The following is a 14,062-nucleotide window of genomic DNA, read 5'->3' as shown; positions in this document are numbered from 1 at the left end:
GGTTTGTGGGAACTATTGTATAATCCCCCCAGGACACCCTGGATACGTGGGGCGCACCTGAAGTCCCAGCTACTGGGGAGGCTGGGGCGAGAGGACGCTGGAGCCCAGGAATTCAAGGTCAGCCCGAGCAGCAGAGGGACACCTGTCTCAAGGTGAAAAGTTAAAAAGAGGAAAGAAAATACGCAAAGGGTCAACCCGACGGCTGTGGGTTATGGACAGCGGCCAGGCTGGGCAGGGGGAGGAAGAGGGCAGGGGAAGGTCAGGAGGCAGGGGCCAGTGCCCGGAGCTCCGCGCAGGCCGCGCCCGCTGGGTGCCTTTCCTTCTCTTCTGGAGCGGCGTACCCACCCTGCTCGCCTCCTGGCCTGGCTTCAGTCACCTCCTCTTGGAAGCCTCTCCGGGCTCCTGTGCCAAGGTCCCCTGATGTGGCCTTTCGCCCTCTGCCTTTCCCTGACTGTCCCCAACACCACTTTTGCTGCTTTCAGCTCTGTGACCATCTTCCGGCCACAGGGGATCTTCTTGAGCCAGGTTGGCATCTGTCCTGCTCTCCTGACCCCCTGCCCTAGCACAGTGCAGAGCACATGGTCACCGTTCAAGACTCATTTATTGCCTATAATCCCAGCAGCTCAGGAGGCTGAGGCAGGAGGATCAAAAGTTGGAGGCCAGCCTTGGCAACTTACAGGGCCCTAAGCAACTTAGTGAGATCCTGCATCAAAATTAAAAAAAAAAAAGGGCTGGGGCCAGGCGTGGTGGCTCAGGAGGCTGAGGCAGGAGGATCAAGAGTTCACAGTCAGCCTCCGCAAAAGCGAGGCGCTCAGCCACTCAGTGAGACCCTGTCTCTAAATGAAATACAAAATAGGGCTGGGGACGTGGCTCCGTGGTCGAGCATCCCTGGGGTCTGACCCGGGACTGCAGGAAGAGTAGTTCCTGTTGGAAGACCCATCAGCCCGAGGCGTGAGGCAGGGTGAGTGCTGTGTCTGCCCAGGGTGACCCAGGGGCCTCGGCAGCGTGGCTGTGGTGTGGCTGCAGTGCCACCCTCTCTGGCCTCCTGGCTGGTCCCCCACCTCTGCTCTGGACCCCACATCTTTTCACCCAGCCGCCAGCACCCATGTCAGAGCCGGGCACAGCGGTGTGTGCCTGTCATCCCGGCTCCTTGGGAGGCTGGGTAACCTCAAGTTCGAGGCCAGCCTGGGCACTTTGGCGAGACCCTGTCCCCCAAACAGAAAATAAGAAAGGGCTGGATGCAGCTCAGGGAGAGCCCTGGCCCAGCCTGGCCCAACCCTGGGTTCCATGCCCAGCAAAGCAAATTCCAGACCAGGGCAAACTGTACCCCTCCTCTGCTCCCAGCCCTGCAGAGTGCCTGCTGGATGCAGAGCAAAGGCCCGAGTCAGCACCTGGCCCTGCGGCCTCCCCATCTCACCTCCCTGTGGTCCCTGCCCTCAGCCCCAGCCAAGCCACCTCCTCCTGTTGCTCTAGCTCGGCAGCTTGACTCCACCCCAGGGCCTTTGCACTGTCTCTGCTTGGTCCCTGGCCTGTTGCGCCCTGGACATTCAGCCGCGCCAGCCCCTCGGCTCCTCTGTCCCCTGCCCCGTCACTTCACTGTCCTGCTCCCAGGAGGGCAGGGCGGGACCCTTTCTTTTGGCCACTGTCCTCCAGGCTGCCAGACAAGTGGGGGTGGGAAGGACGTGGCGTGGAGCGCGAGGGCGCGGGAGGAGGCCGCGGCCACTTCCCCAGCAAATTGAGGGAAAGCGGAAGTGAGACAGGCCTGGGCGGCCGAGCGTTTCCTGCGGGTCTCGGGCCAGGCCGCGTCTGTCCGTGTTGGTGTGACCGCGTGCGTCCGGGCATGGTGGGGGGTGGCCGGTGGTCCAGGTGGGTGGCGCTGGGGGGCTGCGGCCTGACGGTTCTGGGTCCTTGGCGCTGGCTGTCCTGAGACTCCACGGTGCCGTGGGCTCTGGGCTGCTGTCCTGCCCCTAGTGGACGCCTGAGGTCACAGCCTGCAGCTCCTGGCTGGGTCCCACCGCCAGCTCTGCCCCCAGCCACATGACCTGGGGGAAGCCTTCAACCACCCGGGCCTCAGTCTCAGAACCTGCAAAATGGGAATCAGACGCGTCGTCCTGTGCCGTGGCTGACTGCGGTGAACGGAGGTGAGGAGGCCCTCGTCAACCTCCCCGGCCCAGGGTCCAGACCGGGGAGGCCAGGCCAGCGGAGGAAGGGGCGCCTAGTGCAGAGGGGGAGGCCCGAGGCCCCAGAGGAGGCCGCTCCCAGGAAGGTGCAGAAGAACTGGCCGGTGGGGAGGGCGGAGGGAAGGGGCAGCCCGGCTGGGCCAGAGGACAAAGCCCCCAGGGAGGGGGCGCTGGGGCTGTGAGAATCTGCCTGGCGGGAGGCCGAGGGCAGCCACGGCCCAAGCTCACTTGAAAGCCTCTTAGACTTGGTCCTGGGCAGTGGGGAGCCATGGGAGGTGTCTGAGCAGGAGCATCGGCGGGACGCAGGCTGTGAAGGGGCCACTGTCACACACAGCACCCAGCATCCAAGTCCAGGGCCCTTAGATGAGCAGTTAGAGGACCCGGCTGGCGCAGTGATAAAGGCTGGAGGCCGAGGGGCCGCAGGCCGAGCTGTGGAAGCCCTGAGGGCGTCCTGGAGGAGGGGCCTGCCAGTGAGCCTTGACTTCAGGCAAACCGCTGCCCTCTCTGTCTCAGCTCCCACCTGCCAGGCCGGGGACCGACCAGGGCCCTCCATGGGGTCTCAGCTCACAGTGGGCAGTCAGGGCTGGGAGTCTGCCGGGGGCTCATTCAGATTTTTTTTTTTTTAATTTTGAGTCTGGATCTCAATGAGTTGCTCAGGATCTCGCCAAATAACTGAGGCTGGCCTCGAACTTTCCATCCTCCTATCTCAGCCTCCTGAGTGGCTGAGATTAAGGGCAGGAGCCACCATGCCCAGCTCAGGTTCCTGATTTAGCCTGAGACCCCACCTGCCTCGGTTTCCCCGGTGACAGGCTGCGGGTGGAGCAGGGAGGATAATAATGGTCGATTGTGGAAGGCCTTCCCGCCGCAGGGACCAGATGCCAAGGATTGTTTTCCATCCTTAGGAGGGTGGGCCCTTCCTGCGGAGAAAATTCCAGGCTCCTGCAGCCAGGAGGGAGCGAGCCTGCCACCCCCTGTGACCACCGCTTGCCGCCAACCCCTGGCATCCACCTGGTCTTGCTCCTCTGCTCCTCTCTTGGCCTCGGGGCCTGGAGGGGGCCGCGGCTCCCTGGGCTTGTTCCCAGCTTCTCCCAGCCTTCCCGCCATGCTGTGGAGGCCCAGCCTCCTGGCCTCCTCCTGGGCTCCCGTGCTGTGGAACACTGAGATGTTGATGAGTTTTCTGGTCCTAAGAGCCCCTGCTCCTAGGTCCCTAAATCCAAGTCTCTGGGTCTGATCTGCGCCTGCCAGATGCTGCGTCCCTGCGGTGACGGGGTCTGAAATGTCTTGGGAGTGGAACAGGAAACGCTCCAACAGCCCCTGTGGGTCTAGAGTTTTCCGGTTCACAGGCACTGTGGTCCTGGACGTCTTGTTTGTGTCCCTCTGATGCCACCTGGCAGGTGGGGGTGTCCCGGTGCTGGGGGCTGGGGGAGGAGCGGCCTGGGTGGGGTGGTGGCGGTGGTGGCCAGGGCCAGGTGTGCTGCTGTGGGTGTTGGCGGCAGCTCCGATGCTGACAGCTGGGCAGAGGCCGCTGCCCGAGCCTCTCACAACTGGCCCTGACCCAGGAAGAGGAGGGGACAGCGACAGGAGGGACCCAGGGGCCAGGCAGGGGACCTTCCTCCTCTGTGCCCCTGCTGCTGCTGCTGCACTCACGCTCACGGGGCTGGGCAGGTGCGGGCACAGCGTGGGGAGGGGCTTCGCGGTCCCACTGAGCGCCCAGACCCCCTGGGCTCCTGGGGACAGCCGGGGCAGCCCCTGGGACACCCTCCTCCCTGGGTGTCGTCCCTGGTCACAGTCAGCCTCCCCGCCTCCCTCCGGCCATCTCTGGGAAGAGTTGGGCTGGCGTGGACCCCTGGGGGCCCTCGGCTGCCCCCTGCACTCGGCTCCCTGGGTGGAGGGGCTCCGGCTGCCCAGGGGCCTGCTTGGCGGGCTCCCAGCGGCCGTGGGAGCTGGAATTCGGCGCGGTCCCTGGCGTGCGCTCTGCCTCCTGCCTGCCGGGGCACCTCCTCTGACTCAGGGCCAGGAATTCCTGCCGCTGTTCCCCGCGGCCCCCAGGGAAGGGGTTGCCGTGGGAGGGGCCACGGCACATGCTGGAAACCGGGACAGGGAGGGAAGGGAAGGGACACAGGGCCAGGGGGGCCTGGCAGGGGGACGGTGGAGGAGGGGGCACAGGGTCCGGCTTCATCCCCCAGCCCTATCATTTCAGCCCTCCCACGTGCTCAGGTGGCCACTGTTCAAGAGGCCTTCTGTGCCAGGCATATAGTAGGTGCTCAATAAATTAGCCCTCGCTGGGCTGCAGCCCTGGGAAGGGCAGAGAGAAAGCCCGTCCACGCAGACACCTGAGAGGGGGTGCAGAGAGCTTCCTGTGAGGACAAGCAGCGGGTCAGGCAGCAGCTGGGGCCTGCTTCTCAGTGGGCTCAGGGGCATCTCTTGGTGGAGACACCTTGGTGGAGGTGTGCAGAGGCCAGAACCGCCCAGGGGACATGCAGATGAGCTGGAGACCCCGATGCTGGGGTGGTGGAGGACAGTCGGGGCACCAGCCGTCCCTGATGACCACAGGGTGTTTCTGGCTGCCGAGCTCAGAATGGGCAGTGGCAAGGCAGGGGGTGCAACGGGGTCCCAGGGAGAAAGGACGCAGGCTGGGACCCAGAGGGTAGAGGTGGCAGGTTCTGGAGGCGTCCCCGAGGGAGAGCCTGGCTCACGGGTGGGGTGTGGGCAGAGTTGTGCTGATGAGTGTTTAGCAGTTGCAGCGTGTGCCAGTTTCAGTGGTGTAAATACTCCTACCCGCCCAGTCCCGAGGACGGAACCCTGGGGCTCCACCACTGAGCCGCATCCCAGCCATTTCTCTTGTTTTATCTTGAGACAGGGTCTTGCTGAGTTGCTTAGGGCCTCGCTAAATCGTTGGCCTCAAACCTGGATCCCCCCGGCCTCAGCCTCCGAAGTTGCTGGGATTACAGGCGGGTGCCACCGCGCCCGGCCTGTCAGGGTCAGTTTCAAGCCACTGAGCCCAGTAGGTGAGACGTGCACAGGAGCCCCCCGGGGCATCACCCTGCAGCATTGCCACCATCCAGATGCAAGAGATGCTGGGACCCGGAGAGCACAGGCAGCAGGAGACCGGGCAGCGCGAGGAGGGGAGTTCCCGAAAGCGGAAGTTTGAAGACTTTAACATTTGGCAAAGGCTGTGTTCAAAAGCTGGTTGCAAAATTCCTGAAAATTTAGCAGCAGCTGAAGGAGTTAAGTCGTGGGAGGAGCCACTGAGGGAAGGTTCGGGGCTCTGCCAACTCTGGTCATCCTCGAACACAGCCGCCCTGACCAGCCGGCCCAGCGGGCGTGAGGGAGGGGGCCTTGGGCCAGGGGGCGAGATGTCCCAGGGGGCTCCCTAGGGGACAGCACCCTGTTGGGGGTCGGGGGCTCCTGTCCTGTCTGCCCCCTCTTGCTGTGACATGGGGTGGCTGTCACACTGCAGTCCTCAGTTTTCTCATCCGTTAGGCCCTCCCCAGCCCGATGGCCCCTCACTCTGGTTTCCGAGGCGCGTGGGGCCTCTGGTCCCTGTTGGGCTTGGCCCTGGGGCTGCGGACGTCCCTCTCTCTCTTTTCTGGTGAGTATTTCTAGACACCCACCTGGCCTGCCTCAGCCTGCCTGGTCCCCCAGCTGTGTTGCCCTGGGGCCTCTGGCTCGCTGATGATGTCACCCTGGGGAGACAGTGACTTCAGGCGGGGGTTACCCTGCCCCAGGCTCCCCAGGCCCAGGGCCAGGCCTGCTTCCTGGGGGAGGGGCTTCATGGGCTTACCCTCCTCTTCAGACACGTCCTGGACCCTGGACCCTGGGCACAGATTAGGTCTGACGGGGAGAGCGCTGGGCCTCCCCAGCCCACCTGGACACCCAGAGGGCAGGGTGGGGGTCCCCAGGGCAGAGCGAGGAGCCTGGGCTCAGCCCTACCCAGCAGTGTGACCTCGGGGAAATCACTGTCCCTTGCTGGACATCAACTCTTATCTTGAACTCGGGGTCAATTTCCAAACTAGGGCCTTTAGGCTCCTTACGGTGGAGAGGAGGCCGGAAGGTGGCTGGAGCAGGTGGCCCTGGAGCTGGTGGCTGCAGGTTTGATGCCATCAGCGGGGGGTGATTCAAGCGTCGCTCTGCGTTAGCCTGGTCCTGGTCCCGTGGCCCCCACACCTCCCAGGACTGTTCCCTGGTGGTCCAGAGCCCTGGCCTCCCTGCGGGCACCCACTCCACCTCGAAGCTGAAGCCGAAGCCACGGGTCACCCCTTGCCCCTCGGCAGCACGGTGAATCTCACTGGGTACAGAAGCCAGTGTGGGCGGGGGCACCCACAGGTCCTGTTGCATGAAGGTCAAGAACAGGAGGGGCACTTGGTGACAGAGAGTGCGCAGCCTGGGGACAGGGGTGGGTACCACTGAACGAGGTGCTTCTGAGGGTACGTTCTTGTCCTGATCTTGGAGGGTGCTGGGGTGCTCTGCTGAGACGCTCTGGGAGCCTCATCCTGATGCTTCTCTTTCTTCATCAGCAAAAGACACGAAACCCCGACTCTTTACATTTTCCATTCTAGTTGGGGAGGTGGGGGGGCAGGCAGACATTGGACAAGAAAAACAGGTAGAAACGTCATAGATGGACACGGGGAGGGAGAGACCGAGGACGCCTGCTGGGTGTGGTGGGGGACGGGCCAGTCTGCATGCATCTGAAGGGTCCTGAGGGGAGCTCGGGAAGGGGCTCCAGGCCCCTGGGGGAGAGGGGTCCCCGGGGAGGGACCTCATGCTGGGCTCCTCACTAGAGTGAGGCTGGTCACCACAGGTCATGGAAGGCCCAGGGGGAATGAAAACCCACGGGGATAGAGGTGCGGGGCTGGTGTTCACGGCTGATGTTCCCTGGGCTCCTTCGTCCAGCAAGCACTTGTCATCTGGCCCCATCAGTCCGTCCACACCCCGGGTGGACATCTCCACCTGGGCCTCGGCACGAGGCCTCGCCCGCTGGGCCGGCTCTGGACCCACTTTCTCTTGGCTGCGTCCAGCCTCCGCCTCCTGCGCTGAGCTGTGCCCTGCGGGAGGTGGAAAGCGCGTGGGCCGGGGATCCACGCTGACCTGGGTTGGCTCTCAACATGCTGCTGCCTCTCTGGGTGGCCTTGGCAAGCCTCTGTCTCCCTGAGCAGCTCCTGGTCCATAGAAGGGGGATACACTCACGGGCAGGGCCTGGCCCACCAGGGTGCAGGTTGGCGCTGGCCGGCTGGGCTGCCCGGTGGCCTGCACTTAGGGGGGAGGAATGAGTTGAGGCCCAGGGCTTTGGGCTTGGCCTGTGTGACCTGGGACAAGCCACCGGCTCTCTCTGATCCTAGTTTGGTTCCCAGATAAATGCATGGCTGTTCGGCTGCCTGTTGGGTCTGGGGACCTGGAAGGGCGCTTGGCTTGTGGGCCCCACCTGGAAGGGGAGGGCACGGGAGGTGTTGGGGCCAGAGCGGCAGTTCCAAGTGTCTGGGGCAGACAATGGGCACTGTGTATGGGGGACAGGGTGGGGCTCTGGGGGGGCAGAATGGCACCCAGCAGGAATGCACCCGGCCTGTCTGGGACGCTCCCCTGTGGCCGGCTCCCCTGTTGTGGGCGCCCGAGCCTGGCGTCCTGCCCACCTGACACCGCAGTCCAGAGTCAGAGCCTGGCACGGCAGGGGCTGGGAGTTTCCGGGGGCCAGGTCTTCCTGGGTGCACCCCCTGCAAGTCTGAGCGCCTCCCTGGGCTTTGGAAGGGCGACGGGGAAGGGCACCAGCTCTCTGTGCCGCTGACTTGATGGGGGACTCGGGCGAGTCCCCGCTCCCTCTGGGCCTCACTCTCCCGGGCTGTGTGAAGGGTCTCTGAGCCCATCGAGGGGACTCCCCACGTCTCACTCCCCTCCTCCTCCCCTTCGTGCAGCGGGACTTGCCTGCTCTGGTCCTGACTCTGTCCCCAGAACAAAGCCTACCCATGGCAGAGCCTTCTTCTGTCCCCAGATCCTCTGCCTGAGGCTGCCTCCTGCAGCCAGGTCCCTCCCTGTGGGCTCAGCCCAGGGGTGGCTCTGGCCTTCCTGCCCCCTCAGGCCCTGTGCCCACTCTGCAGGGCCTCCCCAACCCCTCGGCCCTCCCCCACCACCCGCCCAGCTGTGGCCCCCGGCCCCTCCCCAGGTCTTCTGACCTGCGGCAGTTTGTGTCTGACCAGGAGGGGAGTCACACCTTGGTGTCCCCTGCCACGGGGCCAGACGGCCTTCAGGATCCCCATTTCCCAGATGAGCAACTGAGGTCCAGAGGGGCAACTGTCCAGGCTCCAGGGCCTGCAGCTGGGGTGCCGGCTTGGCGCCCACGCCTCTGGGGTGGTCCTGGGCGGGGGACTGTCAGCTCCTCCGGTCATCAGGGTCTGCTTGGCAGAAGGCTCAGCACACGGTCACCTTCACGATCTGCACCCGACGCCTGCCACACCTGGCTCTGTGCCAGGCCCAGAAGGGCTCCTCTCTCACGTGGCTGCCGGGGAGGGGCTGCGGCCGGGCCTGTTCTCCACGGTGGACGCAGGGCCTGGGAACCTCAGGGTCAGTCTCCATGCACATCGGCGGGCGGGACTCCATCCTGCAGCCGCAGGACAGACGCTGCCCTTCCTGGGGACCCCCCAGGCCGGTGAGTCCAGGGGCCAAGACAGGCTCCTGAGCTCACACGGTGGCCCAGGCGGCCAGATGACCTCATGGGTCTTTCCCAGACCTGAGTCACCACGGCTCACTCACTGACCCTTTGGCACCTTCAGAGGAAGGGGAGGTGGCCGGCTCTGCTGGTGGCCTCGAAGGGCACGACTGGCCTCCGCTACCTGACGTGCAGGGGAGAGGGGAAGGGGACGGGCGCAGTCCCCAGCTACAGCCTTGCCTCTGGGGAGCTGAGATGAAGGTGACCCCTGGGCCTCTCTGGGGGCTCGTCTGGAACTCCCCCTCTCACACTCGCTGACTGGGGGCTGCTGGCACTGGCCACCAGGGGCCTGGGGGTGTGGCTGTACCTGAGGAGAGAAGGAAGATGTCCCTCAGTGTCCCCTCGGCCCCGCCCCCTGCTCAGATGTGAGGCAGCCAGGTGAGGAAGTTGGCTCACCTCCCCCACCTGGTCCTGGGGACAGGGCCGTTTTCTCTTCCCTGGGGGTTTGAACCTCAGGTGACTGTTACTTTGCCATGGGGGCAGGGTACTGGATGCCAGGACTCAGTGCCCCTCTCCAGGGACACCCAGAACCTCAGCGCCAGGCTCATCCGCCCACTTGGCAGGCGTCATCTCCAGGGGTCCTCAAGGCCACGGATGCCCTCGTTTGGCAGATGGTGAAACAGAGGTTGGGGGGAGCCTCACTGAGGGTCCCGCAGCCCAGTGGAGCTGTGTGGTGCCCGGAGGGAGCCCAGGGCGCTTCACCGAGCCACACCCCGAGCCCTTTTGTGGGTATTTTTTTTTTTTTTTAAAGAGAGAGTGAGAGAGATAGAGGTAGAGAGAGAGAGAATTTTTTAATATTTATTTTTTAGTATTTGGCGGACACAACATCTTTGTTTGTATGTGGTGCTGAGGATCGAACCCGGGCCGCACGCATGCCAGGCGAGCGCGCTACCGCTTGAGCCACATCCCAGCCCCCTTTTGTGGGTATTTAGAGAGAGGGTCCCGCTGAGTGGCTTAGGGCCTTGCCAAGTTGCTGAGGCGGCTGTGACCTCAGTCCTCCTGCCTCAGCCTCCAGAGGCGCTGGGATTCCAGGCCAGTCACCGCGCCAGGCCCCGAGATCAGGGCTCCAGTTCCTGGAAGAGCTTCCCTGTCCCCTCTTACACCGCCCAGCGGCTCCCCGACGTGAGGTCAGCTTCCCTTCCTTGGAGACCAGGAAAGGCTGGTGACAGAGGCGGGAGGGGTGGTGTCAGGGGCCAGCGGTGTCCAGGGAAGGGACAGGCACCGCTCTGCACCCCATCGGGGTTAAGCCTTTCCCGTTCTGCCCTCGTTAATCTTTAAGCAGCCTGATGATTAATTAATTGCCCAAGGCCCATGGGGGCTCGGTTGAGTGCACCTGATGTCTGGGCCGCCGCCCTCTCCCCGCCCCCACCCCCGTTTCCAAGGGGCTGGAGCCCCAGGGATGGGACCCGACAGGCCCCAGACCGAGCAGGGGAGTCCTGGTCACTGCCATCGGCCCACCCTGCTCTTCCTGGTCCCGGGCCACAGCACAGCCTGCAGCGGTCAGGAAAGGAGGGGCCCTCAGAGGGGAGAAGACAGAACCCAGAGCCAGACGGGGCGCGAGGCTGCTGGGGTCCGCGGGTCTGTTTGGACCCCCACGGCAATGGGAGCTCCCTGTCCCCGTGTGCCTCAGCGCTCAGTGTGGCACGACAGGGGGCCTGGGCCCAGGAGTGTCTGACTGGACGAAGGACAGGCCCTCCCCCTCCACTCGCCCGAGTGTCTGTGATCAGGGCTGATGTTCCTGTCCTGCTCTGCCCACCAGCTGACCCAGGGGGAGGGAGTGTCTGCTGGCAGGGTGGAGGGGGCTGGGGGGCAGGTTCCTGTTGAGACGGGATGGGACAGGAGGTGACCTCGGTCAAGGCCCTGTCAACCTCGCTTCCCTGTCTGTGCAACGAGGGGTGGGGCCTGAATGTTCAGGACTCTCAAGGACCCTTTCGTGGTGAGGTGGGTCACGGCTGCCCAATGGCGTCCCCACCCCTAGAGCAGGCGCCAGGCGGTGAGTGTCGAGGGTCATCCCGCCAGGAACTCAGGGAGTCCTTCCCCCAAGGTTCCAGGACTGTACTGCAGTGACCTCCAGCTTGGTCATCCCGGACAGGTGTGGAGAGGTGACCTCGTGGTGGAGGGGACTCTTGAGACATTGGGCTTGGGAGGCAAAGGATCTCTGAAGACATCATGTATTCTGGGAATTTGGAATTGTAAAAAGATCCTAAAGGAGGGGATGACAGAGTGCCACCCGAGCCGCAGACACACTAGCTTTGGAGCAAGACCGAGGGGTGGGGGAGGGGTGCCTGCCCTCCTACCCATGGTGAGCAGGTCCCCCAAGTCCGTGTCCACCCGGCTCTTCAGAACATGGCTATTGCTGATGTACTTAGAGGAAGGCACTCAGAATGAGGCCACATTGGATTAGGGTGAGCCCCAAATCCACGAGTGTCCCTATAGGAGGGAGAGGAGGAATATTTGAACACAGTCGGGAGAGAAGGCGGGACTAGAGCCCCCGGCCCACAGCCAGGGAGCATGGTAAGCCAGGAGCAGAACCGGCCAGAGCTTTCCCCAAGAGCCCACAGGGTGCTCTGCCCTGCCTACACCTTGCTCTTGGACTTTAGCCTCCAGAATTGTGGGAATAAAGTTCTCTTGTTTCAGCCTGTGTGTGTGGATGGCAGTGTGTGCTCGTTTGTTATAGCAGCTACAGGAAGCCCATACACACCCAGAGGCCACAGCCTTCCCAGTCGGCTGTGTGTCCCTCGGGGGTTCTCTCTGCTAGTCAGGCACAGCTGTGGCGTAGACACAGAGGTGTATTTGGAAATTTCAGTATGTGTACACCCTGGTCCATCCACCAGGGCTCTGTCCCCTTCTGCGTGTTATCTGGGAGATGGCTCCACCTGTGTTCTTTTCCTTTGCATGTGGGCCTGAGAATGGAACCCAAGGCCTCAATGCTGGACAAGCACTCCACCACCGAGTCACCCAGCCAGCCCTTTCTATATTGTAACGAGGCAGGGTCTTGCTAAGTTGCTGAGGCTGGCCTCAAACTTCAGATCCTCCTGCCTCAGCCTCTGGAGTCACTGGGATTACAGGAGGGCATCACTACTCCAGGCTGCTCCGTGTTTTTGCTCCCAAAGCTGACTCTGTCCTTTCAGGGTGTTAGCTCCACTTGTGGCTCTATCACCCCGCAGGTAATGGGTCCTCGTTGATGGACATGGAGGGCATTCCCAGCTTCTCCTTGAATCATCTCTTTTGCCCATGCCTGATGTAAGCCTGGAAGATTCCCTGGAAGAATCGCTGGATCAAAAGGATGAGCTTGGGGCTGGGTCTGCTGCTCAGAGGAAGAGTGTTGCCCAGCACGTGAGAGGCCCTGGGTTTGATCCTTAGCACCGCATAAAAATGAGTAAATAAAATAAATGTATTGTGTCCATCTACAACTAAATTTTTTTTAAAGGGTAAGCTCATTTGCAATTTGATGGATGTTGTCAAACTGAGTCAAAATGTATTAGAGCCAGGTGAGGTGGCGCACGCCGGTCATCCCAGCAGCTAGGGAGGCTGAGGCAGGAGGATCGCAAGTTCAAAGCCAAGGCATTAAGCAACTCAGTGAGACCTGTCTCTAAATAAAATACAGAACAGGGCTGGGGCTGGGGCTCAGTGGCCGCGTGTCCCTGAGTTCAATCCCTGGTACCCTCCTACCCGCCAAAAGTGTTAGAATATTAAGGAGAAGATCATGGAAAAGTCTCTCAGACTTGATAGTGTTGGGTCCCTCCCACCCAGACTCATGGAATTCTAGGGTTTAGGGGTAGAGGACCTTGGAAGGACGTCGATTCTGGCATCCTACACAGGATCGGGAAATGCCAATTTCCAAACCCTGCTTGGGTTTCCATCCCCTGCGGTGAGTAAGGAGAAAGTACAAGAGCTAGGGCAGGGGCTCTGGAACCCTGGGGACTTCTTTGGGACCTCTGGCAGGGCTGATGGAGTTCAGTCCCCAGCCTGGGCACCCTGTTCCTGTGCAGCACTGGGGCTGCCCGTTTGTAGCTCAGATGCCCGTGCAGTGGAGCTCTGTGGCCACACACAGTGGCCTCCCTGTGCTCGGCACAAAAGAAAATGTGAATGGAGAGGGCAGGGGCTGCCTGCACCAGGACCGAGGGCTGGCCCCGTGGCGTCCTGGGGTCTGGGACAGGGCAGAGCGATGGGGGCTCGACACGAGTTGCCCACCTTCCATCTTTACTTGGGTGGTCTAGAACGAGCTTTCCCTGCAATTATTGATCATTCCTCTTATTGAGAGGTGGGGGTCTACATGCCATTCCCTGGAATCAGGCTCTGCCAATGCTTGGTCCATGTGGCGGCAGTGACACTGTGAGTTTCTGGCCCCTGATGGTAAGAAACTGCAACTTCCCCTCCCCCGCGAGGATCACTGCTTGGAAATAGGCCGCCATGCTGTGAGGAAGCTCAACAGCCCCGGGGAAAGGCCCGCGCCAAGGGCACAGGGGCTGCAGCTGTCCCCCTGCAGAGCTCCCGGGCGGTCCAGCCCCCCACCAACTGGCCCCAGTAGACCCCACAGAGAGCAAAGATGTGTCTTCGCTGCCAAGCCCGGCTTCACTGCAGATCTGTGAGTGAAGCTAATGACCACTCTGTTTTAAGCCACTACATTTTGGCATCATTTGCTTCACAGAATTAGGTGGCTGGAACAACCCCATGACCAACGATGTCACCAGCACCCCGCAGGCTGGGTCAGGAGCATGGTGCTGGAGGCAGGCTCACCGGCTCTGTGCCAAGGCCTCCCTCAGCCTGATGGTGACAGGTGAGGTGTGCTGATTTGGGCGGGGCTGCTATTGCGTCAGGACTTGACCGACAGCCGCTGTCATGTCATCGTCACCCTTAGTGTCTAAGCAGTAGCACATTCCTCACTCCAGCTTCTTTTAAACAGACAGCTCTTTGCTGCTCATTCCTTTGGGGAGCTCCTCCTCCGGGAAGCCTTCCCTGACCACCAGGCCGGCTGCCCCGCCTCTGTGCACCTCCAGCCGTCTGCGCTGTCTCCTCCAAGGTCCTTCTCTTAGTCTTTGCCTGGTCACAGCCCCAGGCTGAGGCCTTCTGGAGGGCACCATCAGAAGGGCCAGCTAGTGGTTGAAGTCTGTGGAGCAGGGGACAGGTGTGAGTAGACATGGGTGGCACTCTGGGGACCCTTACACAGCTGAGTGACGCTCGG

The sequence above is a fragment of the Marmota monax genome, unplaced genomic scaffold (genome assembly GCF_021218885.2).
Source record: "Marmota monax isolate L192 unplaced genomic scaffold, Marmota_monax_Labrador192_F-V1.1 WCK01_AAM20220418_F8-fsc00051, whole genome shotgun sequence".
Lineage (NCBI taxonomy): Eukaryota > Metazoa > Chordata > Mammalia > Rodentia > Sciuridae > Marmota > Marmota monax.
The sequence above is the reverse complement of the archived record's forward strand: the minus strand, read 5'-3'. Positions refer to the sequence as shown.